The following is a 27,378-nucleotide window of genomic DNA, read 5'->3' on the forward strand; positions in this document are numbered from 1 at the left end:
ATCTCCCAGGTGGCGAGGAATAATCATTGGGAGAAAACAATAAAATGCTGATAATGCTCAATGGCTCATTTAGCCTCAAGCCTGTAAGAGGATATCATGACATATCTGACATTCCAGCATAAAGTTACCTACCTCACCTCCGGTTATTATTAAAGTTGCAGAAATATGTTGATAACCTTGTCGCAGTTACTGTGGGTGGAATCTGTTAGGGGTGTGAACCACGTGGCCTATGGTGAGATTTAAGGCAGAACTCTGACATGGTCCATTTCCATCAAGAGCAACTCACTGGTCTTGGGTGGCACAGTGACTCAGTGGTTAGCACTGCTGCCTCACAGTACCAGGGACCCGGGTTCGATTCCAGCCTCAGGTGACTGTCTGTGTGGGGTTTGCATGTTCTCACTGTGTCTGTGTGGGTTTCTCTGGGTGGTCTGGTTTCCTCCCACAATCCAAAGATGCGCAGGCCAGGTAAATTGGCAATGCTAAATTGTCCATAGTGCTAGGTGCATTAGTCAGACGAAAATGAGTTTAGGTGGGTTACTCTTCAGAGGGTCGGTGTGGACTTGTTGGGCTGAAGGGCCTGTTCCAACACTGTTGGGAATCTAATCTTTTACGAATCTGCTGAGTGAGGCAATGTGTTTCTTACTAGGCAGTAAGGGGAACTGGAGCTTGTTTAATGTCTTATTAATGGCACAAATTGCTTATTAATATCCTGTTTCTTATCTTAACAAACACACAAACAAACAATGTTGTTGTGAATTCTTGGGCTAGAAGTCAGAGCAAGTACCTGGCAACTTCAGATCACTACTGGCTGTGCACAGCTTCCATGTTGCTCACCATCAAACAGCACAATCCATGGGCCCTCACCCACAAACATTGGCAATCAGCATTTGCCAACACTTTGTGACCATTATGGGATGTGGTGAGGCCAGCATTTATTGCCCATCCCTAATCATTCAGCGGATAGTAAAGAGCCAACCTTATTGCTGTGTGTCTGGAGTCACATGTAGGTCAAGACCAGGCAAGGATGGCAGATTTCCTTCCCTAAAGGGCATTAATGAATGAGATTTTTTTTTAAAACAATTCACAATGGATTCATGGTCATCATTACGTTCCAAATTCCAGATTTTTGATAACTTCAAATTCTACCATCTGCTTTGGTAGGATTTAAACCTACGTTCCCCAGAACATTACCTGGGTCTCTAACATTGCAGCAATAATACCACTAAGCCATTGCCTCCCCAGGGTGTGAGACATCTCTCATTGTGTAGAGGAATGTGTGCAGCCCTCATCTGCAGGGTATTCCTCCACTGATTGTTCTCACATCTAACAGCTTCCTTAGCCCAGTTGTGTACACAGTTTGTGACAACTAGCTACTTCTAAGGAGCAATAAATTGCTGAACTTTGAGATCCTGAGAGATAATTGTTTTCATGGGATTTGTGAAAATACCCCCCAATGTTCCTCAGCAGTTAAATTTGGAGACAGAGGGTTGAGATGTACAGAAAGGGTGATCATGTTTAAATCTAGAAAGCATTTGACCCACGTGAGATCACATTTAGAACACTGTACGTACATTCTGATCTCTCATTTTCGAAAATCACGTTCAATTGTCAATATCTAAGAGAGAACAGCAACGTAATAGATGCCCAGACATAAATGAATGAGTGAATATTGAGCATCAAGTTAGAATTGTGTTGGAACATTTCTGACAATGGGTCATACCAGACTCAGAACTGTAACTCAGTTTCTCTCTGCACAGAAGCTGCCAGACCTGGAAAGTTTCTCCAGTATTTTCTGTGGTTGTTTCAGATTTCCATCATCTACAGGATTTTACTTTAATTAGAATTATGTTATTTACCCATAGGTCTTCATATTACAAACCTCTTTAAAGTCTGAATTTGAAAGTAAGAGTGCTTAATAATTTTCCTGTGTAACATTTTAAAATTTTCCATGTAATTTTAGGCTGGGATTTACTGGTTAAATTTTGTTGATCATTACGCTACGGACTGGATTCTCTTTATAACAGCTCTCCTGCAACTCATCGGTCTCAGCTGGATCTATGGTCAGTGAATCTTGAAAATACTGAAACAACATCAATTAAATTACAGCACTTTGTAGTTTCTTTAATAAAATCAGACCAAATGAATCAGCTGCTGGACGTGGTGTAGATAGCTCTTTATATCAGAAGGCAACGGGAATTCAAGTGCTCTTCTTTGTTAAATGCGGTTTACAGGACATTGGTTAGACCACTTTTGGAATACTGTGTTCAGTTTTGGTCTCCCTACTATGGGAAGGATGTTGTGCAACTTGAAATGTTTCAGAAAAGATGTACAAGGATGTTGCCAGGGTTGGAGGGTTTGAGCTTTGGGAAGAGGCTAAATAAGCTGAGGCTATTTTCCATCGAGCATTGGAGGCTGAGGGGTAACCTTATAGAAGTTTATAAAATCATGAAGGGCATTGATAGGGTGTTTAGCCATGGCCTTTACCCTGGGCTAGCGGTGTCCAAAACTAGAGGGCATAGGTTTAAGGTGAGGGGGAAAGATTTAAAAGGGACCTAAAGGGCAACTTTTTCTTGCAGAGGGTGGTGCATGTGTGGAATAAGCTGCCAGAGGAAGTGATGAAGGCTGGTACAATTACAACATTTTAAAAGTTAAAAATCACACAACATCAAGTTATAGTCCAACAGACCTGGTGTTATGTGATTTTTAATTTTGCCCACCCCAGTCCAACACTGGCACTTCGACATCATATAATTTTAAAAGATATCTGGATGGCATATAAATAAGAATTGTTTAGAGGGATATGTGCAAACTGCTGACAAATGGGACTAGATTGGGTTGGAATATCTGGTCGGCATGGACGAGTTGGACCAAAGAGTCTGTTTCCATGCTGTACAGCTCTATGATTCTCTTTCTCCCCACTATCCCCAACTTCATTTTAGTGCATTGATTTTTTTTTTGATCTTTGGAAGACATTAATAGTATTCCAATGTAAAGTATTTATCCAACATCTCTGCCATTTCCTGGTCCTCTTAGTATTTCTCCTGTCTCATTCTGTAAGGGGCCTATTTATTTTTGTATCTCTCTTCCTTTTCATACATTTAGAAAAATCTCTTTTTTTTAATGTTACTTCCAGTTTTTCTCATAATATTTTTTCAATGTTGATTTTTTTCTGATTGTTTTTTTGTTTGTAAAACTCAGCTCCTTCCCTGCTCTTATCAGACTTTTGAATGAATCTCTCAAATGGTAACTCTGATCTCTCTCTCTCTCTGTGCACCTTCTCTGCGGCTGTAACACTGTATTCCGCACTCTGTTCTGCTACCCTGATGTATGGTACGGTCTACTTGTAAAGCACACTCCAGCTGATACATGTGACAACAAGAAATTAATAAATCAATCTCCCAATCCTCTGTTTTGCTACTGCTCTTGCCATCTTGTATGTTCTTTTTCTTTCAATTTAAGATCAGTCTTAACTTCCTTTCGTAGTCATGGTTGGTTTATCCCATTCCCAGAAACTTTCTTTCTCAATACAATATATATTTTTTCTGCAAGTCAGTAATTATTTTCTGAAAGATCAGCCACTGCTTTCCAACTGCCTATACTGTGAAACTCTTTTCCAGTCCATGCCACCCATTTCTGCCCTGATCCATGTGTAATTTTCCTTCTCTAAGTTTGATTCAATTATTTCTGATCCAAGTTATAGCCTGTCAAACTAAATGCTGAAGTCTGCCATGTTATGGTCACTATTCCCTCGGAGGTCTTCTATTCTGAATAGACATCACTAGATTGAAAATGACCTGAACCTTGGTTGTTGTTCTAGTGAATTGTTCCAAAGCATTCTTTGAACTCTTCCTTTTACTCACTTTTGCCAATTTGATTTTCCCAATCTTCATGAAGATTCAAATCCCCGATGATTAATGCACTTTATTTTGCATGCTCTAATTATCCCTTCGTTTATTGTCTGCTTGACAAAATAACCAGTGTTGGGGTGTGGAGGGTGAGTTATAGACTACTCCCACAAGTACTTTCCTTTCTTTGGTTATTTCTTATCCAATAGTTTTTTTATCACACCTATTCCATTTTACACTGACAAAGCTCCTCTGCCATTCTTTCCTTCCGTCTGAAAAGCCACATTCCTCTGAATATTTTGTTCCCAGCTTTGATCTCCTTACAACCATGTCTCCATAATGGCTATAAAATCTTATCTCTTTGTGCCATTAATTCATTTAGATTGTTCCGAATAGCATGTACGTTTAAGTAAAGATCCATGAACTTTCTGTTACACCATCTGCACCTCCCCATCTTTTGACTTCATTTCCTGCTGATTGTATGTTCTTAGACAGTCTTGTCCCTTATTGTTTACTCTGAGTATCATTATCCAAGGGGTTGCCTTATAAAGTCACGTAATCGTTTTCCTTGGTCAGCTTATTGTTATCTCTCCTGGACCCTCATCACCTCCACTCAGAGTAAAGCCCCAAAGACTCCTCCACAGCCCTTGTTGCTCAATTTGCCAGGGCACTGATTCAAGTATGGGTCAACTGAGGCCTGTCCACCCCAATGGAACAGTTTCCTTCTATCACAGTACTATCCTAGTGTCCCATGAACTGAACCCTATACCTCCCACACCAATCTGAGCCACACATTTAACTCCATTGTTTTATTTATCCTGTGTCAGTTTGCCAGTGATACAGAGAGTAGTCGTGAAGGTTTTCATATTTCCTCTCCCAACTTGAACAGCTCCCTCTACCATGGTGTCATGACGTGTCAACGTCTCTAAGGACTTGTAAAATATGAAATTGAAATATTTGTAACAAGTCCTAAATACAGAAACATGTGAACAACAACAGAAATAGACCATTCGGCCCCTCAAGCCTGCTCCACCATCAATACGGTCATGATTGATCTGTTTGTGTTTCAAATTCCACGTTACCTTCTTCGCCCAAGAAGAACTCATTCCAGAAAAACTCATGTTTCCGATTTGTGCTTGGATGGACAGACCCTTGTTCCCAAAATGGGAGAGAAAGATCGATCATTTGGTGACAGGGTTCAATTTCCTTATCCTTAAAATGCCAAGTGACCCCTTCTCTGGTTTAACCTGTTCATCAGTGCCACCCAGTACAAGATGAACTTCAACAGTAAACAAGCTGCCCTGAAGACAGGACAGAGCGAGTGATGGTGTCTCTCTGCTTCCTTGTTGTGTACAGGGATAAACAGATTCATCAAGGACATTGAGATGATGATTGCGGAAAGGAATTGGCTCTTCTGGCTGTGATGGAGAATCTCTTGGATTCTGATCGCTCCATGTTTGCTGGTGGTAAGGAGATGTTACACATTATTATGATTTAAACTGAAAATAATCAATCTCTCATTCAGTTTCTGATCTAGTTTTGTATCTTTTCATTCAGGCAGTCTTAATCTGGTCCTTAGCAACACTCACCCCTCCAACATATGGACCTGTTGAATAACCTGTCTGGTCAATAGCAGTGGGCTGGTGTATGACCATCTTCTGTATTATGTGGATCCCCATTGTGGCCATGGTGAGAGTTGTCCAAGCTGAGGGCTCCACCTTGTGGCAGGTGAGGGACAGCTTTGAAATCTTTTAAAGAATAAGGAACAGAGAACACAAAATTAGGTTTTGGAGTTCCAATAGATTCAACACACAGCTTATCCTTTCAAAGTCAAGATGTCCTTTTGTTCTACTTCCACTCATGCTCAGTTTAGTTCACTGTGAATACCATCTTGGTTAGGGATTGAAGCTGGAGTAATAGGTGTGCGCTGGGATTTGTGTGTGTGAAGACTTCACTGAGGTGTATTTCACAATGTTAAAGAGAAAAGACACACCATTGATCCTGGATCATGTAAGGATCAGGGAAGGATAACTGCAAAGTGTGACAGTGAAAGACAGAACATATAAACATAAGAATGCACAGCAGTTAAGGTCAGAATGAGAAATAATAGTAAAATTACAAAGACTGTTTACCTAGAAGTATCAAGAGTTCATCACAAAACAGATGAATTGTGTTGATTAAACAATTAAAACAAGGTGGGTTGGTTAGCTCAGTTGGTTGGATGATGAGTTGGCGATGCTGAGTGATGCCAATTCCTATACCAGCTGAGGTTACCATGAAGAACTCTCCTCCTCAAGCTGTCTCTTTGCTTGAGGCATGGTGACCCTTAGGGTAAAGCCCACCAATCACCTCACTCTATAATGAGAGAGCAGCCCTATGGTTTGATAGCACTTTGGAGACTTCAGTGTTACAAAAAAACATAATTTATAACATTTATACAATTAAAACAATGGTCTTAATTAAGAGGGCTGAAAGGGGATCATGGAATATCTTTAGCAAATAACTTTAACAACAATCCCAAGGCCTTTTATTTGGAAAAAGGATCAAAAGGTAACCAGAGAGAGAGTTGGCCCAATCAAGGACAAAGGTGGGAAGCTATGTGTGGAGTTGGAGAAAATGGGTGAGATTCTTAATGAGTCCTCTGCATAGGTATTGACCGAAGTGAGGGACATGGCGGACTTTGAGGTTAGGGGTAGATGTTTGATTACTCTAGGTCAAGTCAGCATAAGGAGGGAGGAAGTGTTGGATATTCTAAAAGGCGTTAAGGTGGACAAGTTCCCAGGTATGGATAGGATCTATCCCAGGTTACTGAGGGGAGCGAAACAGGAAATAGCTGGGACCTTAACAGATACCTTTACAGCACACTTGAACGTGGTGAGGTCCCAGGAAACTGCAGAATTGCTAATGTTGTCCCCTTGTTTAAGAATGGTAGCAAGGCTAATCCAGGTAATTATAGACTGGTGAGCCTGACGTCAGTGGTAGGGAAGCTGCTGGAGAAGATACTGAGGGATATGATCTATTCCCATTTGAAAGAAAATCAACATATCTGTGATAGGCAGAATAGTTCTGTTCAGGGAAGGTCGTGTCCTACTAACTTAATAGAATTCTTTGAGGAACTGACAAAGTTGATTAATGAGGGAAGGACTGCAGATGTTATATACATGGACTTCAGGAAGGCGTATGATAGGATTCCCCATGGTAAGCTGATTGAGAAAGTGAAGTCGCATGGGGTCCAGGGTGTACTAGCTAGATTGATAGAGAATTGGCTGGGCAACAGGAGACAGAGAGTAGTAGTGGAACGTAGTTTCTCAAAATGGTGAACTGTGACCAGTGGTGTTCCACAGGGATCCATGCTGGGACCACTGTTGTATGTGATATATATAAATGATCTGGAGGAAGGTATAGATAATCTGATTAGCAAATTCGCAGATGACAGTAAGATTAACAGAGTTGTAGATAGTGAAGGGGACTGTCAGACAATGCAGCTGAATATAGATAGATTGGAGAGTTCGACGGAGAAATGGCAGATGAAGTTCAATCTGGACAAATGCGAGATGATGCATTTTGGAAGATCCAATTTGAGAGCAAACTATATGGTAAATGGAAAAGCCCTGGGGAAAATTGATGTACGGAGAGATCTGGGTGTACAGGTTCATTGTACCCTGAAGATGGCAGTGCAGGTTGATAGAGTGGTCAAGAAGCTATACAGCATACTTTCCTTCATCGGACAGGGTATTGAATACAAGAGTTGGCAGGTCATGTTACAGTTGTATACAACTTTGGTTTGGCCACATTTGGAATACTGCATACAGTTCTGGTCGCCACATTACCAAACTGATGTGGATGCTTTGGAGAGGGTGCAGAGGAGGTTCATCAGGATGTTGCCTGGTATGGAGGGTGCCAGCTATGAAGAGAGGTGAGTAGATTAGGATTACTTTCATTACTTAGATGGAGGTGGGGGGACCTGATTGAGGTCTACAAAATAATGAGATATATTGACAGGGTGGATAACAAGAAGCTTTTTCTCAGAGTGCGAGACTCAATTACTAGGGGTCATGAGTTCAAGGTGAGGGGGAAATGTTTAAGGGAGATATGTGTGGTAAGTTCTTTATACAGAGGGTGGAGGGTGCAAGGAATTCGTTGCCAGCGGAGGTGATAGAGGCGGACATGATAGTATCATATAAGACGTACCTAGACAGATACATGAATGGACAGGGAGCAGAGGGATACAGATCCTTAGAAAATAGGCGACAGGTTTCGATCGAGGAATGGATTATCGCAGGCTTGGAGGGCCGAAGGGCTTGTTCCTGTGCTGTAATTTTCTTTGTTCTTTGTTTTAAAATAATTGCACAAATATGAAGATGCCAGCTTGCAAATAATTATAATATCTTGCAAACTGCAGGTATTCTTAATTTAGCAAATATAAAATAAAAGGTTCTGTATTTTGTGTCACAGTTCATGGATCATAGTTTGTCAGGTTGAGTGCATTAAATTCTCAAGCAATTCACATACTATTTATGTATCTAACAAAGTCGGAGTCTGGACTGTCTCAAAATCTATCTCTCAGATTCAGAATGGTGCCTTCTGCATTGCAGATCTTTACATTTATCTGACTGTGACAAGATGTAGTGGCAATGGAAGATGGGATTCAGTAGTTTTCTAGTAACATCTAGATTAAACATTTCCTGATTTTAGTACAGGTATTTCAAGACCAATCTCACTGTTCGTTTCTTAATGTTTTCAATGAATTCCAGACCTCTCATGATTTTGAAAACATCAATCAAATCTCCTCTGAGCCTTCTCCTTTCCATGAAGAAAAGTTCCAAATTCTTTATTTCAAAACCTGGCAGTTAACTGCTAATCAGCATTACTGGGAGTATTCCTCATATCATTGTCTCTGCCAATTGGAGTTCAATTTAGCAACCATTCATGTCACATAAATTTTGTCTCTCACCTTGAATTGTTTGGGATTCTTGCAAAATGTTCTGATGAATGCAAGACAAAAGTTTTGATAAAATGTACCTTTTCTCTGCAATATACAGGTTCCAGAGGACTATTGATAAACTATTCTGTGATCCCTATGCCATTGCTAGTCAGTCTACTCCATGGGCTCCTCTGCAAGTGTTTCTAATGTTAGATTTTGGGGCTCTGCCTAATTCACTTAGAATTTCTGTCTTTCTTCTCTTAATTCAACTGACACTGTGGTATCTCTTCCCTTTCCCAGGAAAGGGAAGAGATCATGTCACCTTACTTGCTGTAAATCATGTCACCTTATTATATGTGATTAGTCTTTCTTGTAATTAAGGTTGTACTATTTCTTAAAAAACATATGTAAAAACATATTCCTTAAAAACATATTACACATTCCATAATGTGTAATTTTCAAATGTAATTGTGCAACTTCACCACGGAACACAGAAGCTTCAATCTCTGTGTTGCTGGTTAGAATTTCAGCAAGGTACATTAATTCAATAAACTAATGACCCTTGCTTTTTGAATAGACAGCATTTGTTGATTCTTTTGACCGATCTTGAACCAAGAGGCCCCTCTTGAGGGGTTGTAGATCTTCATTTTGTATCTCCGTGACATCGTTAGAAGGGTGCCCCACGGTACTACAGTCCTAATGCAATAATTAAGAGATTGGTTTTTGATGTTGTTACAAGCAGCAGATTCTTACAATTCAGCAGGAGCAATTTTGCAGGCAGGAGGGCCCATGACCTCCCTTCAGCTGCTGTCCCATTGCTTTCCCACCTGCTCGTATCCAGTCTGCAACATTATAAGGTGCGGGCAAAGCCTAGAGCCTCAGTTAATTGTGAGCCTTCATGGTAAGGGGAGGGCAGTGAGGGTGGGAAAAGGTGAGAGATGCCTCTATCACTCCTCCATTGGTGTCTTTGTATTTAGCAGGCTTGACGCTAAGTGTTGGAATTCCATTCCTAAACCTCTTCATCTCACTCTCTTACCTTTTACACTTAATGCATTGCAATAATGTCATTTCACCAGCGATAATTTCAGTGCAGTGCCCAATTTCCTTCAGTGTGTCTCACTGCCAGTGTGTAACAGGATCAATTAGTGTATGGATGTGAGTATAATCTTTGTGGAGGCAGCTATGGTAGGGGCATCTAAGGAACTTTTAGTTAAACACATGAATATGCAAGGAATGAAGGCATGTCGACCAAAGGTAGGCAGAAGAAAATACTTTAATTTGGCATCATGTTCGCTACAATATTGTGGACTGAAGGATTAGTTTCTGCACCGTACTGTTCTATGTTCTATATAAGACCAAGGTTATCATTTGTCTGTCTCAACTTCACAAAGTTCACAGAATCAATTAGTTGTTACGGTGCAGAAAGAAACCATTCAACCCATCATGTCTGTACCAGCTCTCTGAATGTGCAGAAGGCCTTGGTATTATTCTCCTAGCCTTTTCCCATAGCCCTGGATATTATTCCCATTTCAGTGATTATCTAATGCCGTCTCTAATATCCCAACTGATTCTGCAAAAAAAGATCAAAACAATGGCACTTTTAAAAGGAGGATGACCGACAAAGGCAGTGACCACAGGGTCAGAGGAAGAAACTTACACTGCTGTCTGACACAGCAGTGAATCTGCACAGTTACTGCTTTTGCTGTTTGAGTTCATGTATCGCTGCACTTCAGAGTGCATTTAGGAAATATTAACACACAGGGAGGACTAGATTGGGTTGGGATATCTGGTCAGCATGGACGATTGGACTGAAGGGTCTGTTTCCATGCTGTACATCTCTATGACTCTATTTGCTACTTTTGCAAATCATCAAAACATCAAGGACTAAAGAACACAGATTTAATGAGATTGAGCTAATTGTTCCTGTTTGCTCTGTCCAGACCTCTCATTATTTTGTGAACTTTAATGAAATCCCTCTCAGTGTTCTCCTCTCCATGGCGTGAAATTCCAAATTTTCTAATTAAAACAGGCAGCACAGTGGCTTAGTGGTTAGCACTGCTGCCTCACAACACCAGGGACCCGGGTTTGATTTCCGCCTCAGGCGACTGTCTGTGTGGAGTTTGCACATTCTTTCCATGTCTGTGTGGGTTTCCTCCAGGTGCTCTGGTTTCCTCCCACAATCCAAAGATGTGCAGATCAGGTAAATTGGCCATGCTGAATTGTCCATAGTGTTAGGTGCATTAATCAAGGTTGAATGGATATGGGTGGGTTACTCTTTGGAGGGTTGGTGTGGACTTGTTGGGCGGAACGATCTGTGTCCATACTGTAGGAAATCTAAAAAAAAACCTTGCAGTTAATTGTCAATCAGCATTAGTGGGTTCATTCTCCATGGCAACACCCCTACCAATCAGAGTTCATTTAGCAACCAATTAATAAACCCCTTTCAGGCGACTGAATTTACTTTTCACTTTGAGTTAGTTGGGATTCATGCAAAATGTCCAAAAGAATGCAGGACAAAAGGATTTGACAAAATGTATCTTTTCTCAACAATACATCGAAAGGATTATTTGATAGACTATTCTGTAAAACTTATCATTAATGCTAGTCAGTCTACGTCATATGCTTCTCTACAAATGTTTCTAATGAAAACAACGTTAGATTTTGGGGTTCTGGCTAATTCATCAAGAATTTCAGTCTTTCTTTTCTTAATTCAGCTCACACTGTGGTATCTCTTCCCAATGAAGAGCTGTTCTGTGATCTTATTACAGGGCACTAAAGCCCTAATGCAAGAGTTAAGAGATGGTCTTTGAGGTTGTTGTAAACAGCAGGTTCTTACAGTCCTGCACTAGCAGGCAAGAAGGCCCATAAAGTCCCCTCAATTGCCATCCCACTGCTCTCCCACCTGCTTGTGTCCGGTCTACAACATTAAAAGGTGTGGGCAAAACCTGGAGCATCAGTTAATACTCCCCTGCAGTTGTGGGCCGTCATGGTAAGGGGAGAACAGGGAGGCTGGGAAAGGGAGATGGCTGCCTGTATCACTGAGACCAGATCAGCTGCCAGCTCAAAGTCCCAGCCTATCCAGATATTCACTACATTCCTGACCTTGCTGTTGCGTCATCCTACTCTCCCTGGACCATCGCTCCCATTTCTTGTCATGTGACCTCACTGCTAGCTCCCCCTGTGGAGCTCCAGCACTTTGACTCTGCAGGTTGCTTCTGGTGTCAGCAGTGACCATTACTCCCTGTGGCACTGCTGGGGCAAAAGGGTTGGTCAATCAGATTGGCAGGCAGTTTTTTTTAAGGAAAATGCACGAAATGGAGTCAGCACCTCAGCCAAGACCCAGGTAGAAGGTTTGCTGAAGTTTCCTGTGCCCACTGTAAACATGGGCATCAATTTGGGGTGTGGTTGGTGAGAATTACTGAGTATTCAAGTTCCTGTATCGTGAATGTTCAGTCATGTTCCTCCCTGAGTCTTGATGATAATACACAGATTCCAGTCTCTGTACATTGTGGACAGGAGCTCCTGCTCTCACAGCTCCCACTTACAGTCTGCACTGCCTGGGTTCCCAACAATTAACCACAGGATGAGGGGAAGTATGATACAGAGGGATCTGATTCAAACTGATATTAGTCATAGAAAGTGCAGAAAAGGTTAAGGCTGAGGATTGCATTAAGAACTGCCATATTGATTCTGATTTGGGTGGAAGAAAAAGAGCTTGATTAATAAAACCTACCATTGGAATCTTCCTTACAGTCTCTGCGATAATGTCTACCATATCAGTGGAATATATACCTATTGCTAAACATGTACCAATGACACATTGGTTACGACAAGAGCCTGTGCTTGTTGCAGGACCAAGTGTTTTTCCTCAATCACACTCGATAAAATGAGCTCTGCAAATCCCTGCCAGGAAGGATTTGTTGGCAGTGAACCTGCCTTGGTGGTCTGATAGTATGAGCAATCTCTAACATGATGAGCAGTGGTGCAGGTTCCGGTGAGCTTTGAAGGTATCTTCAGACACAGCTTTAAGAAGATAAACTCGTGGCAATTTTTGACAAGACAGAATCAACAGAGTGAGGTTCATCTGGTTGAACACATTAAAGTGATTGGGATTGTCTTTAACCCCACGTGGAGCTCTGAAGAGAATGGGAAATGTCTATTAGGCCACAAAGAAGTGGGACCCATTCATTGCACTTGCAAGCAAGGTGGGAATAATCTATTTTGACAACTTAAGCATGAGAAAATTGTCCTGTACAGCTATACACAGTAACAGCATTGTTATACAGCAAAATAGTATTTTTAAAGATAAGGAGATGTTGAGATGTTACATTATTAAATGAAAAAGAAGCTAAATAACTATATCAGGAAGCCAAGGCAGCAGTAATAGTACTGTCAGCAAGATGTCATTTCAGAAATGGGCTGAATAGTACATAAAATTGGACACCTTGCCAATTACCATTCTTAGATATTGATTTTGCGTCCAAACTAGACACTTAATCAGAAACCGAACAAATACACATTTATATTCAATGATCTAATGCATCAAGTTGCTCATAAAAGTTGCATCAGATACATTTGTTGGAATTCTGCAAGGTTTTAAAAATGACTGGATAACAAATTAAATTCTTGAAAACACAATATTTATCAGGGGTTGAGCATCCAGAGAAATCTATGAGTAATTTATTTAGTGATCTCTACAAATTAGTAGAAAAATGTGACTATGAAGCCTTGAAATCACCCTTCATTAGAGATAGGATTATTGTTAGATTACTGGTAAGTCTTTTTCAGTTTTATTGTGGTCCAAAGAAAATTTTCAAGAAAGCCATTCAGATGGTGAGAGAATCAAAAATCTGGAAGCAAAACAGATCAACCTAAGACGGGAGGATCAACCTTACCACAAGATATCAGCAGATTCTCTTCAGCTCCTGTGGTTCAAAAATCCTAAAGACAGTAGAATAACCAGTAGAGAGATTTGGCCAGACAGCAGATACTAGGAGTGAGTGTCAATGCAGTGGAGAAAACAAACCTCACAGGAACAGACAGTATCCTCTTCCAACATTCTCTGTGAGCCCTTTAGTCGTTAGAGCTCTACCTGACTCCTTCTTGAAAACACTGAATGGTTTGACTTCAATCACTTTCTATGGCAAAGAATTCCGCAGGCTCACCACTCTCTGGGTGAAGAAGTTTCTCTTCATCTCATTCCTATATGACCTCATCTGTATTCTCAGAATGTGAGCCCTGGTTCTGGATTTCTTGGTCACTGGGAATATCCTTCCTGAATTTACCCTGTCTAATCCTGTTAGAATTTTATAGGTTTATCAGATATCCTCTCAGCCTTCTAAACGATGGTGAATATAGTCCTAATCAATCCACTTTCTCTTCATATATCAGTCCTGTCATCCCAGGGATAGTCTAGTTGCAGTCCCTCAATAATTATTCCAGCAATCCATGAATCAGTCTATGAACCTATCCGTCTATGAATACGTCTATGAATTCATTTGTCTGTGAATCTGACCATCCGATCATGAATCCAACCAACTGTCCACCAAGGAATCAAACCATCTGTCTGGAAATTTGGCCCACTTTCTGAGAATCTATCAGTGCATCTTTTCATGTGCCTATCTGCGAATCCATCCTTAAATCCGTATGTCTCTCCATGAATCCAGCTGTCCGTCCATCCACACATGGACTAATTCTCTGAGCATGCAAAATACCACTGCACTCTTAACTGCCATCCACTTGTATCCCAACTCAGAAAAAGAATTGCAGTAAGATCAACCAACTGAAAGATGCTCAGTTTGGCTCTTGACCAATTGGAATCTAAACCATGTGAACTAATAGCAATTTTTAAGAAATTCAATTTGCAACTTCCATTTTCCCTTTTCTCTGTCCTTCTTCACTGTGTGTGTGAATGAAGTGACAAAACACAGTTCCTCCATGTTTTGCATGTTCTGTTAATAAACCGCATCTTTATTTTCATCTTTAAGAATTTTGCTGTGGGTTTATTTCCAAGATTGAAACTTAAAAAATAAAGATACAATTTGGGCAGCCCGTTGTGGTCTACTTCAAAATGGGACAAAAAGGGAAAATGTTACCTCAAACAATACCTCACTATGTCCAAATTAAGAGGGGAAAAGTGACCATAATTTAAATTCACCCACATTCCTCCATAACCTTTTGATCATCAAGTTTTCCATTTGATTAGTGTGCACTCACACATGCACACAGCATACTTCTCCTGACAGTTCACTCACCCCATTCTCACAAGCTTGGATCCTGCTCTCCTTGGATCATTGCATTGGATCATACCCTCTGACCATCTCCCCATTCAGAGTCTTCCTTGCCAATTTATTCCCATAGAATTAATCACCTTGGCATATTCCTGCTGGGACACAGCACAAAACAGGCCATTCACAAACAACCTTGTTGCTTCTTGTGTTCTATATCAGGAGCCCTTATCTTACTGTCCATTTACTCTATTATGTCCTCAAAGATTTCTCCACGTTTGGTCAAAGAAACCTTTCCCTTTGACATTCATGCTATGTATTCATAGCTACTCCAAACATCCTGCTATTGTCTCTCTACTAAGGATTCCATTATTTATTCGGCATTAATGCAAACGGATTGATTTATCATTGCTTGAAAGGGGTCAGGAAAGATTTACAAGGACGTTGCCAGGGTTGGAGGGTTTGAGCTATAGGGAGAGGCTGAATAGTCTGGGCTGCTTTTCCTGGACCATCAGAGGCTATGGGGTGACCTTATAAAGGTTTATATAATCATGAGAGGCATGGATAGGATAAATAGACAAGGTCTTTTCTCTAGGGCGAGGGAGTCTACAACTAGAGAGCCTAGGCTAAGGGTGAGAGGGGAACGATATAAAAGGGACCTAAGAGGCAACTTTTTGACACGGAGGGTGGTGTGTGTATGGAATGAGCTGCCAGAGGAATAGATGGAGGCTGATACATTTACATCATTTAAAAGGCATCAGGATGGGTACATGAATAGGAAAGATTTAGAGGCATATGGGTGAAGTGCTGGCAAATGGGACTAGTTTAGGTTCAGACATCTAAGCAACATGGACGAGTTGGACCAAAGGGTCTGTTTCTGTGCTGTACATCTTTATGACTCTGTGATATGCTATGTCCACTTTCATAAATTTTGTCATTATTTTAGCTATCAACTGGATCTCTAGCACAACACCATTTCTGAATGAATTGTTAAAAAATAGTCATTTCTTGTCCCTAGATTATTTCAAAATATATGAATGCAATTTATCGAGACCTGAATTGGAAAAGGCCCAATATCCCGGAGGGGAGATTTGCAAGTGCTACTCAATAGGTGTGAGACCCATAAGGGATTTGTGTGGGTGGGCAGGTGGGTTGGGGGGTGGAGGGATGGGGGAGGTATTGGACGTGCAAAGAGGATTGCGAAAAGAGACAAGGTGAAGGCTGGTACAGTTGAGAGGAGGAGCAACTCAATTAGTCAAGGCAGGCATGAGCAAGACAGAGAACAAGGTAAGACTGATGAATGAGACTACATTTATTTCAATGTAAGAAGCCAGACAGGTAAAGCAGGTGACCTCGGGGCATGGTTGGGGACATGAGAATGGGATATCATAGCTATTACAGAGACACAGCTCAGTGAAGGGCAGGACTGGCAGCTTAATGTTCCGGGGTACAGATTCTATAGGAAGGATAGAAAGGAGGGCAAGAGAGGAAGGGGAGTGGTGTTGAGGTTAGGGCTAAGGTTACAGCTGTATTTGGGGAGAATATTCCTGAGAGTATGTCCAGTGAAGTTATTTGGGTGGAATGGAGAAATAAGAAAGGGATCATCAGTTTATTAGGATCTTACTATGGGCCCCACAATAGTCAGTGGGAAACTGAGAAGGAAATTTGTATGGAGGTCATAGATATCTTTAAGAATCATAGGGTTTTCCTGGGAGTGTCGCTGTGCTGTACATCTCTGACTCTAGATAATGAGTTTTATCCTCCCTGAGCTTGATTGATTTATTCAATATATTCAATCTAAAAAGACAATATTAAATGTATTTTTTGTGTTGCTTACTTCATAGTTTTCTATATACCTGGATTACCTCCCCACTAAAAATCCAAGCAAAATTATTTTCAGCCACCTATCACTCGCTGTGCTATTATCATGTCTATCATTTAAAGGTTCTATTTCCTTAACAACATGATTTATTTTTATTGATGAGTTAATATAGTTATTTCTTCTACACTTTTGAAAATTTCTGTCAATTGTTCTCTTACGTTTTCTGTTTGAAATAAACTAATTGTAGGATCTCCAAAACCTGCACTCTCTTCAAAGACTTAACGTTCTTTCTGAAATGTAAGGCCCAGAATTGGATGTAACATTCTACGGGAAGCCAAAAGGATAATTTATATATTTGCAATTTTTGAGAAGATTTGTAGCTCAGATTGAAGTTTAAGTTTGCTCATTGAGTTGGTAGGGTTGTTTTTAGATGTTTTGTCATCATGCTAGGTAACATCATCAGTGAGCCTCTGGTGAAGTGCTGGTGTTCTGTCCCGTTTTCTATTTGTGTGTCTTGGTCTGTTGTGGTGGGTGATATCATTTCTGGTACTTTTTCTCAGAGGTTGGTAAATGGGGTCCAAATCGATGTATTTGTTGATGGAGTTCCGGTTTGAATGCCAGGCCTCTAGGAATTCCCGTGCATGCCTTTGTTTAGTCTGTTCTATGATGGATGTGTTGTCGCAGTCAATGCAGTGTCCTTCTTTGTCTGTGTGTAAGGATACTTGTGATAGTAGGCCATGTCTTTTGCTGTCTAGTTGCTGCTCACGTATCCTGGTGGCTAGTTGCCTGCCTGTCTGTCCGATGTAGTGTTAGCTACTGTTCTTGCAGGGTATTTTGTTCATTCGTTTTGACATTCGTTTTGCTGGCTGTTGTTATCGGGTCCTTTAGGTTCATCAATAGCTGTTTTAGTGTGTTGGTAGGTTTGTGGGCAATCATGATGCCAAGGGGTCAGAGGATGCCAGAGGAAGTGGTGGAGGCTGGTACAATTGCAACATTTAAAAGGATTTGGATGGGTATGAATAGGAAGGGTTTGGAGAGATATGGGCCAGGTGCTGGCAGGTGGGACTACATTGGGTTGGGATATCTGGCTGGCATGGACAGGTTGGACTGAAGGGTCTGTTTCTGTGCTGTACATCTCTATGACTTTATGACTCTATCATCTTGTTACTTTTTAAACTTATACTTCAATCCCGTGTGGTTTATTAAACAGACAAAGACAGCTTGCAAAGTGTTGTCATGCTATGCCAATTAATTTGAAATAAATTCCCACGCCTATGAAGTTTCAGCCAAGTATTTAGTCAAAGCTGAGAAATAAACTCGAAAGCAATCGACCAATGCCAACAAGAACTGGAAGGAACCCAGTAGTTATGAAGACGACATTGGGACAAGTTAACAAGAGAATCCAAGTGTAACCCTGAAGAAAAGGAGAATAGTTCAACAGCATCCAAGTGATTTAAAAAAACATTGAAACAAAACATATGGCAAAGAAATACCAGGTTACAAGGAAGTAACTGACATACAGCATATCTGGATTATCACAGCTGACTTGCTGACTATCCTTGAAAAACTCACATTGATGTGACAGAGGGAGTATACCAGATCAGTGATACATCATCAAGGTGATTTGAATTATATTAGAAGTTTTCAGATCTCAGGTGTTGCCAGAAGTTGTAGACAATTTGGGGCTTCCGTAGAATCAAGCTTGCTTCTATATCGTTCCCCTCTGTGCTCTTCCAGGTACGGACCCCAATCAGGAGCTGCAGAAATTTTCTAGGAAAGAAAAATTGAAAGGTTTAATCATTTCTGCCTGATTTCTATCCATCATTGAACTTCCACTGACAGAAAATCCAGATCCGAATCTGATCATCCTGCAGTTGGAACTGATATAAAAAAGATAAGGTGTGGATGGAGGATTGGGCAGTCCCAAAATTTCATAAGAAGGAATGATCTCACTCAGGAAATTTCTGACTGTTAGCTTGATGAAAAACTGAGAGGAACATACTGGTAGGCAACAGGAGGGACGAGAGCTTGGATCTTAATATAGAATCTGTAATTACTTTGTGAGAAAACTGATATAATTATTTTTGAAGAATACCAGAGACATTCATAATAGGTCGTGTGGATAGAATTGATTTGAAGGACTGCCGAGAAATTTCCTGAAAAAAAAAGCTAATTCCAATTCAAGAGAGTAATTTTCATGTTGGTTGACAATCATATTATGATTAATTGCAGTATTCTGAAGTTTTTCTTAATTCTCTCATACAACCAGAGAGGAATTATGAATATATGTCTCATTTCCTTCTATAATTTTGTATATCTCAATGTGCATGTACACTTGCATGTACATACATACATGTTAAACACACATATATTTGTGTTGGCATGTTACATGTATGTGTGAGAGAGTAGGGGTGAAGTCTTTCCAAAATTGTACTTAATGCCACTGATGTTACTCTAACCTATTTCCAGCCACACGATGCTATTTATGCCCACTGTGGAGTATCTGAACAACTTCATTGCAAGGTTGCTCCAGGGTCCTAAAGCCCTCACACAACAACAAGAAATCATTATTTATGGCATCTCTTCAACTTTCCAGTGCTCTCCCTTTGAAGATCCAGTTAGAATTGGATAAAACGTTTCGATTAAATTTCAAAGAACAGAAATTGCTGGAGAAACTCAGCAGGTCTGGCAGCATTTGTGGAGAGAAAATAGAGTTAACGTTTCAACTTCAGTGACTCTTCTTCAGAACTGGACTTGAAATGATAACTGTGCTTTCTTTCTACAGATGCTGTCAGACATGTTGAATTTCTCCAGCCATTTCTGTTTTCATTTCAGATTTCCAGTCTCTGCAGTTTATTATTTCCTTACCTGCCACAAGGTGGAGCCCTCACCTTGGACAAATCTCACTGCAGCCACAATCGGGATCCACATAATACAGAAGATGGTCATACACCAGCCCAGTGCTGATGTCCAGACAGGGTATTCAACAGGTCCATATGTTAGTGGGGTAAACGTTACTGATGACCAGACCAAGATCATCTGTTTAAAATGAAGACATAAAATCATATCAAAAACAGAATGATTATCTGCACTTCATTTTCTGTTTAAAACATTAAAAGATGTAACATCTCCTTACTGCGAGCAAATTTGGTGAGATTAAAAACCAGCATGTTCCCCACCAGAGCCAGAAGGGCCAATTCCTTTCCCCAATCATCTCAACGTTCTTGATGAATCTGTTCAGCCCTGTGAACAAGGAAGCAGAGAGACACCATCAGTCACTTTGTCCTGTCTTGAGGGCAGTTTGTTAATTGTCAAAGTTCATCTTGTTCAGGGCAGCACTAATGAACAGGTTAAACCAGAGAAGGGATCACTCTGCGTTTCAAACAGGATGAGCAGAGTTTTCCCTGTCACCAATCTGGAGAAAGTGAGGACTGCAGATGCTGGAGATCAGAGTCAAGAGTGTGGTGCTGGAAAAGCACAGCAGGCCAGGCAGCATCTGAGGAGCAGAAAAAAATTGACGTTTCGGGCAAAAGCCTTTCATCAGGAATTAATGAAGGGCTTCCTGATGAAGAGCTTATGTCTGAAACATCGATTCTCCTCCTTAGATGCTGCCTGACCTGTTGTGTTTTTCCAGCACCACACTCTCCACCCTGTCACCAATCTGATTACCTCTGAAATTTGTCCACAAGTCCCACAAAATTGGTACTTACTCAAGGAGAGGCTCTGGTTTCTGATCTTTGTTGAGATTGACAGGCCACTGATATCAGAACAGGGACATGATGGACGACAAACTGAGTCCATTGTCCTAATTTGAAGAAAAGCGAAAGGGCCCTCGGCCATCTTACAAAATCCTGCAGACAACTGAAGCAGAACCTGCCTGTTGGTTCATTTGCCTTGATAGGGATTGATAATTGTCTCATTTCATTCCATTTGGATTGTACAACATCCCTATCAGCAACCAGCTGGAAAATGGCTGTCGCCAAACTGACCCCAATGACAATTCAGTCAGACCAAGCAGGCTAGACCAGTAAAAGATGGGCAGAAAGCACTGCCTGTCTCATTTATTTTTTGAAACACAGATTCTACTAACCATAGATCCAGTTTAAAGTAATCAGTTCCAACAGAGCAGTTGCTAGAAGTCCCCATCCAGCACAGAAATGATCAATTCAATTGATCCAGTAGATCCCAGCCTGGATTAAGAAAGAAATATTTGAAAATGAGTTGAATGTGAAAACAAAAACAATACACTTCATCCAAAATAAGCAATGTCTGGGACACTAAGGTTAGGAAATTCCCATGAAAAAGAGTGGTGGAAAGGAGTTTCATGGCGTCAGGGTTTGGAGTAAGTTATTTTGCGCAATGTTCCACTTCTCAGGATATCTATAACCAATCTCTACAAGGTGGAAGCAGGCCATTTGGCCCATCAAGTCTGCACCGACCCTCTGAAGAGCAATCCACCCAGACCCACACCCCCACCCTATGCCTGTAACCCTACATTTCTCATGGCTAATCCATCTAGCCTGCACATCCCTAGATCCTGTGGGTAATTTAGCATTACCAATCTATCTAACTTGCACACCTTTGGACTGAGGAAGGAAACTGGAGCATCCGAAGGAATCCAGTGCAGACACAGGAAGAGCCTTAGAAGAGTAAAAAGAAAGTAGGAGTATACTTAAGAGGGCAATCAGGAGGGCAAAAAGGGGACATGAGATAGCTTTGGCAAATAGAATTAAGGAGAATTCAAAGGGTTTTTACACATATATTAAGGACAAAAGGGTAACTAGGGAGAGAATAGGGCCCCTCAAAGATCAGCAAGGCAGTCTTTGTGTGGAGCCACAGAAAATGGGGGAGATACTAAATGGATATTTTGCATCGGTATTTACTGTGGAAAAGGATGTGGAAGATATAGACTGTACGGAAATAGATGGTGACATCTTGCAAAATGTCCAGATTACAGAGGAGGAAGTGCTGGATGTCTTGAAACAGTTAAGGGTGGATAAATCCCCAGGACCTGATCAGGTGTACCCGAGAACACTGTGGGAAGCTAGAGAAGTGATTGCTGGGCCTCTTGCTGAGATATTTGTATCATCGATAGTCACAGGTGAGGTGCCGGAAGACTGGAGGTTGGCAGACGTGGTGCCACTGTTTAAGAAGGGCGGTAAAGACAAGCCAGGGAACGATAGACCAGTGAACCTGACCTCGGTGGTAGTCAAGTTGTTGGAGGGAATCCTGAGGGACAGGATGTACATGTATTTGGAAAGGCAAGGACTGATTCGGGATAGTCAACATGGCTTTGTGCATGGGAAATCATGTCTCACAAACTTAATTGAGTTTTTTTGAAGAAGTAACAAAGAAGATTGATGAGGGCAGAGCAGTAGATGTGATCTATATGGACTTCAGTAAGGCGTTTGACAAGGTTCCCCATGGGAGACTGATTAGCCAAGTTAGATCTCATGGAATACAGGGAGAACTAGCCATTTGGATACAGAACTGGCTCAAAGGTAGAAGACAGAGAGTGGTGATGGAGGGTTGTTTTTCAGACTGGAGGCCTGTGACCACTGGAGTGCCACAAGGATCAGTGCTGAGTCCTCTACTTTTTGTCATTTACATAAATGATTTGGATGCGAGCATAAGAGGTACAGTTAGTAAGTTTGCAGATGACACCAAAATTGGAGGTGTAGTTGACAGTGAAGAGGGTTACCTGAGTACAACAGGATCTGGACCAGATGGACCAATGGGCTGAGAAGTGGTAGATGGAGTTTAATTCAGATAAATGCGAGGTGCTGCATTTTGGGAAAGCAGGACTTATACACTAAATTGTAAGGTCCTAGGGAGTGTTGCTGAACAAAGAGACCTTGGAGTGCAGGTTCATAGTTCCTTGAAAGTGGAGTCGCAGGTAGATAGGATAGTGAGGAAGGCGTTTGGTATGCTTTCCTTTATTGGTCAGAGTATTGAGTACAGGAATTGAGAGGTCATGTTGCGGTTGTACAGGACATTGGTTAGGCCACTGTTGGAATATTGCATGCAATTCTGGTCTCCTTCCTCACGGAAAGATGTTGTGAAACTTGAAAGGGTTCAGAAAAGATTTACAAGGATATTGCCAGGGTTGGAGGATCTAAGCTACAGGGAGAGGCTGAACAGAGGCTGGGGCTGTTTTCCATGGACCGTCGGAGGCTGAGGGGTGACCTTATAGAGGTTTACAAAATAATAAGGGGCATGGATAGGATAAATAGACAAAGTCTTTTCCCTGGGGTCGGGGAGTCCTAGAGGGCATAGGTTTAGGGTGAGAGGGGAAAGATATAAAAGAAACCTAAGGGGCAACATTTTCACGCAGAGGATGGTACAGTATGGAATGAGCTGCCAGAGGAAGTGGTGGAGGCTGGTACAATTGCAACATTTAAGAGGCATTTGAATGGGTATATGAATAGGAAGGGTTTGGAGGGATATGGGCCGGGTGCTGGCAGGTGGGACTGGATTGGGTTGGAATATCTGGTCGGCATGGACGGGTTGGACCGAAGGTTCTGTTTCCATGCTGTACATCTCTATGACTCTATGAGAATGTGCAAACCCCACACAGACAGTCACCCCAGGCTGGAATCAAACCCGACTCCCTGGCACGGTGAGGCAGCAGTGCGAACCATTAAGTCACCTTGTTTCACTCAGTGAATCTGGCAGTGAGTGAGATGGAAGTGCTCACCACTGCTGTGATGTTCCAGCTTCCAAACCTCTGGCGCCATATTTAAAGGCCAGCTGGATGCTGAAAGCCGAGAATAATGCCTCATAGTGTCAAGCTAACCCCTAAATATAGTGCAGAAGGAAGCCAAGCTCAGTCCTCACTTCCTAGAAAGAATCTTGAGATTCCCGTGGATAAAAATCAGCTCCTGAGTGGGATCCGTACCTGGAAGAGCACAGAATGGACCAAAGAAACAGACCATTCCACCAGTCCCTGCCAGGCCAGACCCAGATAGCAGCAGGAGTGAGAGCTGTGGTCTGTGTAAAATGGGATGCCTGATAGTGTGCAAAAAAAGGTCAATCATCTTCTGCATTCTGCTCATGGAGACAGGAGAAAGGAAAATGCTGCAATAAATCACCAATTTTATTTTATTTTAATTTGTTCGTGAATGTTGTCATCACAGGCTGGGTCAGCATTGATTGCCCATCCTTGATTGTCCTGGAAAAGATGCTGAACCCTTTCAAATCAGTGGAGTCTTGTACTGTGGAAGAAAGTGTTATTAGGGAGGGAGTTCCAGGACCGTGAGCCAGTAACACTAAAGGAAAGCGAATACAATTCCATGTCAGGATGGACAAAGTTAAAAATCACACAACACCAGGTTATAGTCCAACAGGTTTAATTGGAAGCACACTAGCTTTCGGAGCGCCGCTCCTTCATCAGGTGATAGTGGAGGACACAATTCTAAGGCACAGAATTTATAGCAAAACATTACAGTGTGATGTAACTGAAATTATACATTGAAAAATACCTTGATTGTCTGTTGAGTCTTTCATCTGTTCAAATACCATGATAGTTTCACTTCTTTCATGTGTAAATCACAAAACCTTTTTTTTAAAAGTTGTATTCTCAGGTTAGCTGTAACAATGGGCGTTAGCCAGACAATATGTTGAAGGTATTAGCCCCTATGTTCTCTGTCTATGCCAAGATGTTTAGTTTGATTCTAATCTAAAAAGTGAGAAAACTGAGTTTTACATGAATTCATGCAGTTTTGACACCCCAGTCCAACACCGGCATCTCCAAATCATGTCAAGATGGTGTGGGCCTTTCAGGGGAACTTGCAGCTGCTGCTGCATTTTCTGCCCTTGTCATTCTAGGTGGCGGAAGTCACGGATTTGGAAGGAGGAGGTCTAAAATTACACTGTTTGTTTGTTTCAATGTCTCTGAGCAGTGTGATTGCCCTCTGGGAGCAAATGGTCAGGTAGCTTTCCCGTCCCTAATGCAGTTTGGACGCCAGCCCATTAACTAGGATCTGAAGTTCCATGAGCTGTAAATATTAGCTAAAAAAAACCCTTGGTATCCAGCATTTTCCACATACTGAAGCAACAACACATCACCCATCCCTTCCATCACCACTCCATTTTAGTTAAGTTATTAATTAATCACCATAGAATCCACCACTTTTGGAAATAAAGCACCAGTATCAATCTCATTCCCAGCTATTTTTCAGGAACTTTTAAAAAAATCTAGAGACCTAAACTCAAATGGAAGACCTTTTTGTTTACTTTAACAATACCATAAGACAGCGGAGCATAAATTAGGCCATTTAGCCCATCGAGTCTCTCCACCATTCAATCATGGCTGATAGGTTTTTCAACCCCATTTTCCCTCTTTCTCCCCGTAACCTTTGATCCCCTTGGCAATCAAGAACTTATCTATCTCTGTTTTAAATATACTCAATGACCTGGCCTCCACAGCCTTCTGTGGCAATGAATTCAATAGATTCACCACTCTCTGGCTAAAGAAGTTTCTCCCAATCTCTGTTCTAAAGGGTCTTCCCTTTACTCTAAAGCTGTGCTCTCAGGTCCTTCTCTCTCCTGCCAATGGAAACATCTTCCCAACATCTACTCTGTCCATGTCTTTCAGTATTCTGTAAGTTTCAATCTGATTCCCCGTCATCTTTCTAAACTGCATCGATTATAGACCCAGGGTCCTCAATCATTCCTCATCTGTTAAGCTTTTCATTCCTGGGATCATTCTCATGAATCTCCTCTGGACTCGCTCCAGGGCCGATACATCCTTCCTGAGGTACGGGCCCCAAATTTGCTCACAATATTCTAAATGTGATCTGATTAGAGTCTTAGAGAGCCTCAGGAGTGTATCCCTGCTTTTATATTCTAGTCCTCTCGAGATGAATGACAACATTACATTTGCCTTCCTAACAACTGACTCAACCTGCAAGCTTTACCTCAAGAAAAACCTGGACTAGGACTCCCAAGTCCTTTTGCATTTCAGACTTCTGGATTTTCTCCAATTTAAAAAGTAGTCCATGCCTCTATTCTTCGTACCAAAGCGCATGACCTTACAGTTTTCCACATTATATCTCATTTGCCATTTCTTTGCTCATTCTCCTAACCTGTCTAAATTTTTCTGCAGCGTCCCTGCCTCAATACTACCTGCCCCTCCATCTATCTGTGTATCATCTGCAAACGTAGCCAGAATGCCCTCAGTTCCTTCATCCAGATCATTAATGCAAAAAGTGAAAAATTATGGTCCCAACAGTGCCCCTTGTGGAATGCCACTAGTCACTGGCTTCCAGCCTGAGAAGAACCATTTTATCCCCACTCTCTGCCTTCTGCCAGACAGCCAATCTTCTATCCATGCTATCAGCTTGTGTCTAACACCATGGGCCCTTATCTGACTCAGCAGCTGCCTGCGCAGCACCTTATCAAATGCTTCTGGAAGTCCAGATAAATAATATCCATTGGCTCTCCTTAGTGTAATCTGATTGTGACCTCCTCAAAGAATTCAAGCAGATTCATAAGGCATGACCTTCCTTGATGAAACTATACTAACTTTGCCCTATTTTACCATGCACTTCTAAATATTCAGAAATCTCAACATTCAAAACGGACTCCAAAATCTTACCAATGATTGAGGTACAGCTTATCAGCTAATTATCTTATAATTTCCCATTGTTTGCCTTCCTCTTTCTTAAACTGGAGGAGAGGTGAGGTGGTGATTAGCAATTAATTAGTAATTTTCCAGTCCTCTAGGATCCTCCCTGACTCCACTGATACCTGAAAGATTACTCCTAAAGCCACCACTATCTCTTCAGCTCTCTCCTTCAGAGCTCTAGGGTGTAGCCCATCTGGCTCAAGTGATTTATCCACTTTCAGATCTTTCAATTTTTCTAGCACCTTCCCCTTGGTGATGCCACAGTACTCATCTCTGCTACCCCAACTCCAATGAAGTTTTGGGACATTACTCATGTCTTCCACCTTAAAGTACTTATTCAGTTCCTCAGCCATTATTTTGTTCCCCAATGACTAAAAATGATCATCAATCCGACTCACCAATTCGCTTTCCCCCGTTTTTTTGTTACGGTGTTCTGCCTCTGCTCTTACTACAGGTAGGCATCTTGATCTGTGTCTTTTATCTTCTGCCATTAATCACTCACTCTTCAGGCTTTAAATCTCGCAGTAGACCTTACTTCAAGCTGCTCTGTCCCCCTTTGCACTATATTCCCACTTTGATTCCCATTCCCAGTGAACTCACTCAGCCATTGTCTCACTCAGAATCACAGAGATATACAGCACAGAAACAGATCCTTCGGTCCAACTTGTCCAAGCTGACCAGATATCCTAAACAGAACTAGTCCCATTTGCCAGCATTTGGCCCATATCTCTCCAAACCCTTCCTATTCAAATACCGAGATGTCTTTGAAATCAGGTGTAGTCTTCACTCAAACTGATCATGCTGCTTACTGCACAGCTAAAGTCACCGGATACTGCAAAGGCTAGGAGCTCTGGCAATATTCCAGTGGAAGTCGTGAAGATTTGTGCTTCAGAACTTGCTGCTCCCCTAGTCAAGCTCTTCCAGGACAGTTA

The 27,378-nt window shown here is 41.5% G+C and overlaps 1 pseudogene across 1 annotated transcript in view; it reads right to left on the reverse strand.

Moving 5' to 3' along the window:
• The window catches only part of LOC148148841 (sodium- and chloride-dependent neutral and basic amino acid transporter B(0+)-like), a 430,083-nt pseudogene that overhangs the window by 396,127 nt on the left and 6,578 nt on the right, over positions 1–27,378 (reverse strand). Inside the window, exon 4 of the transcript XR_015758602.1 lies at positions 20,909–21,008. The product of XR_015758602.1 is annotated as a sodium- and chloride-dependent neutral and basic amino acid transporter B(0+)-like (transcript). The remainder of the gene's footprint in view (positions 1–20,908; positions 21,009–27,378) is intronic.

The sequence above is a fragment of the Chiloscyllium plagiosum genome, unplaced genomic scaffold (genome assembly GCF_037043375.1).
Source record: "Chiloscyllium plagiosum isolate Xiang-an unplaced genomic scaffold, Cpla_swu_hap1 HiC_scaffold_11, whole genome shotgun sequence".
Lineage (NCBI taxonomy): Eukaryota > Metazoa > Chordata > Chondrichthyes > Orectolobiformes > Hemiscylliidae > Chiloscyllium > Chiloscyllium plagiosum.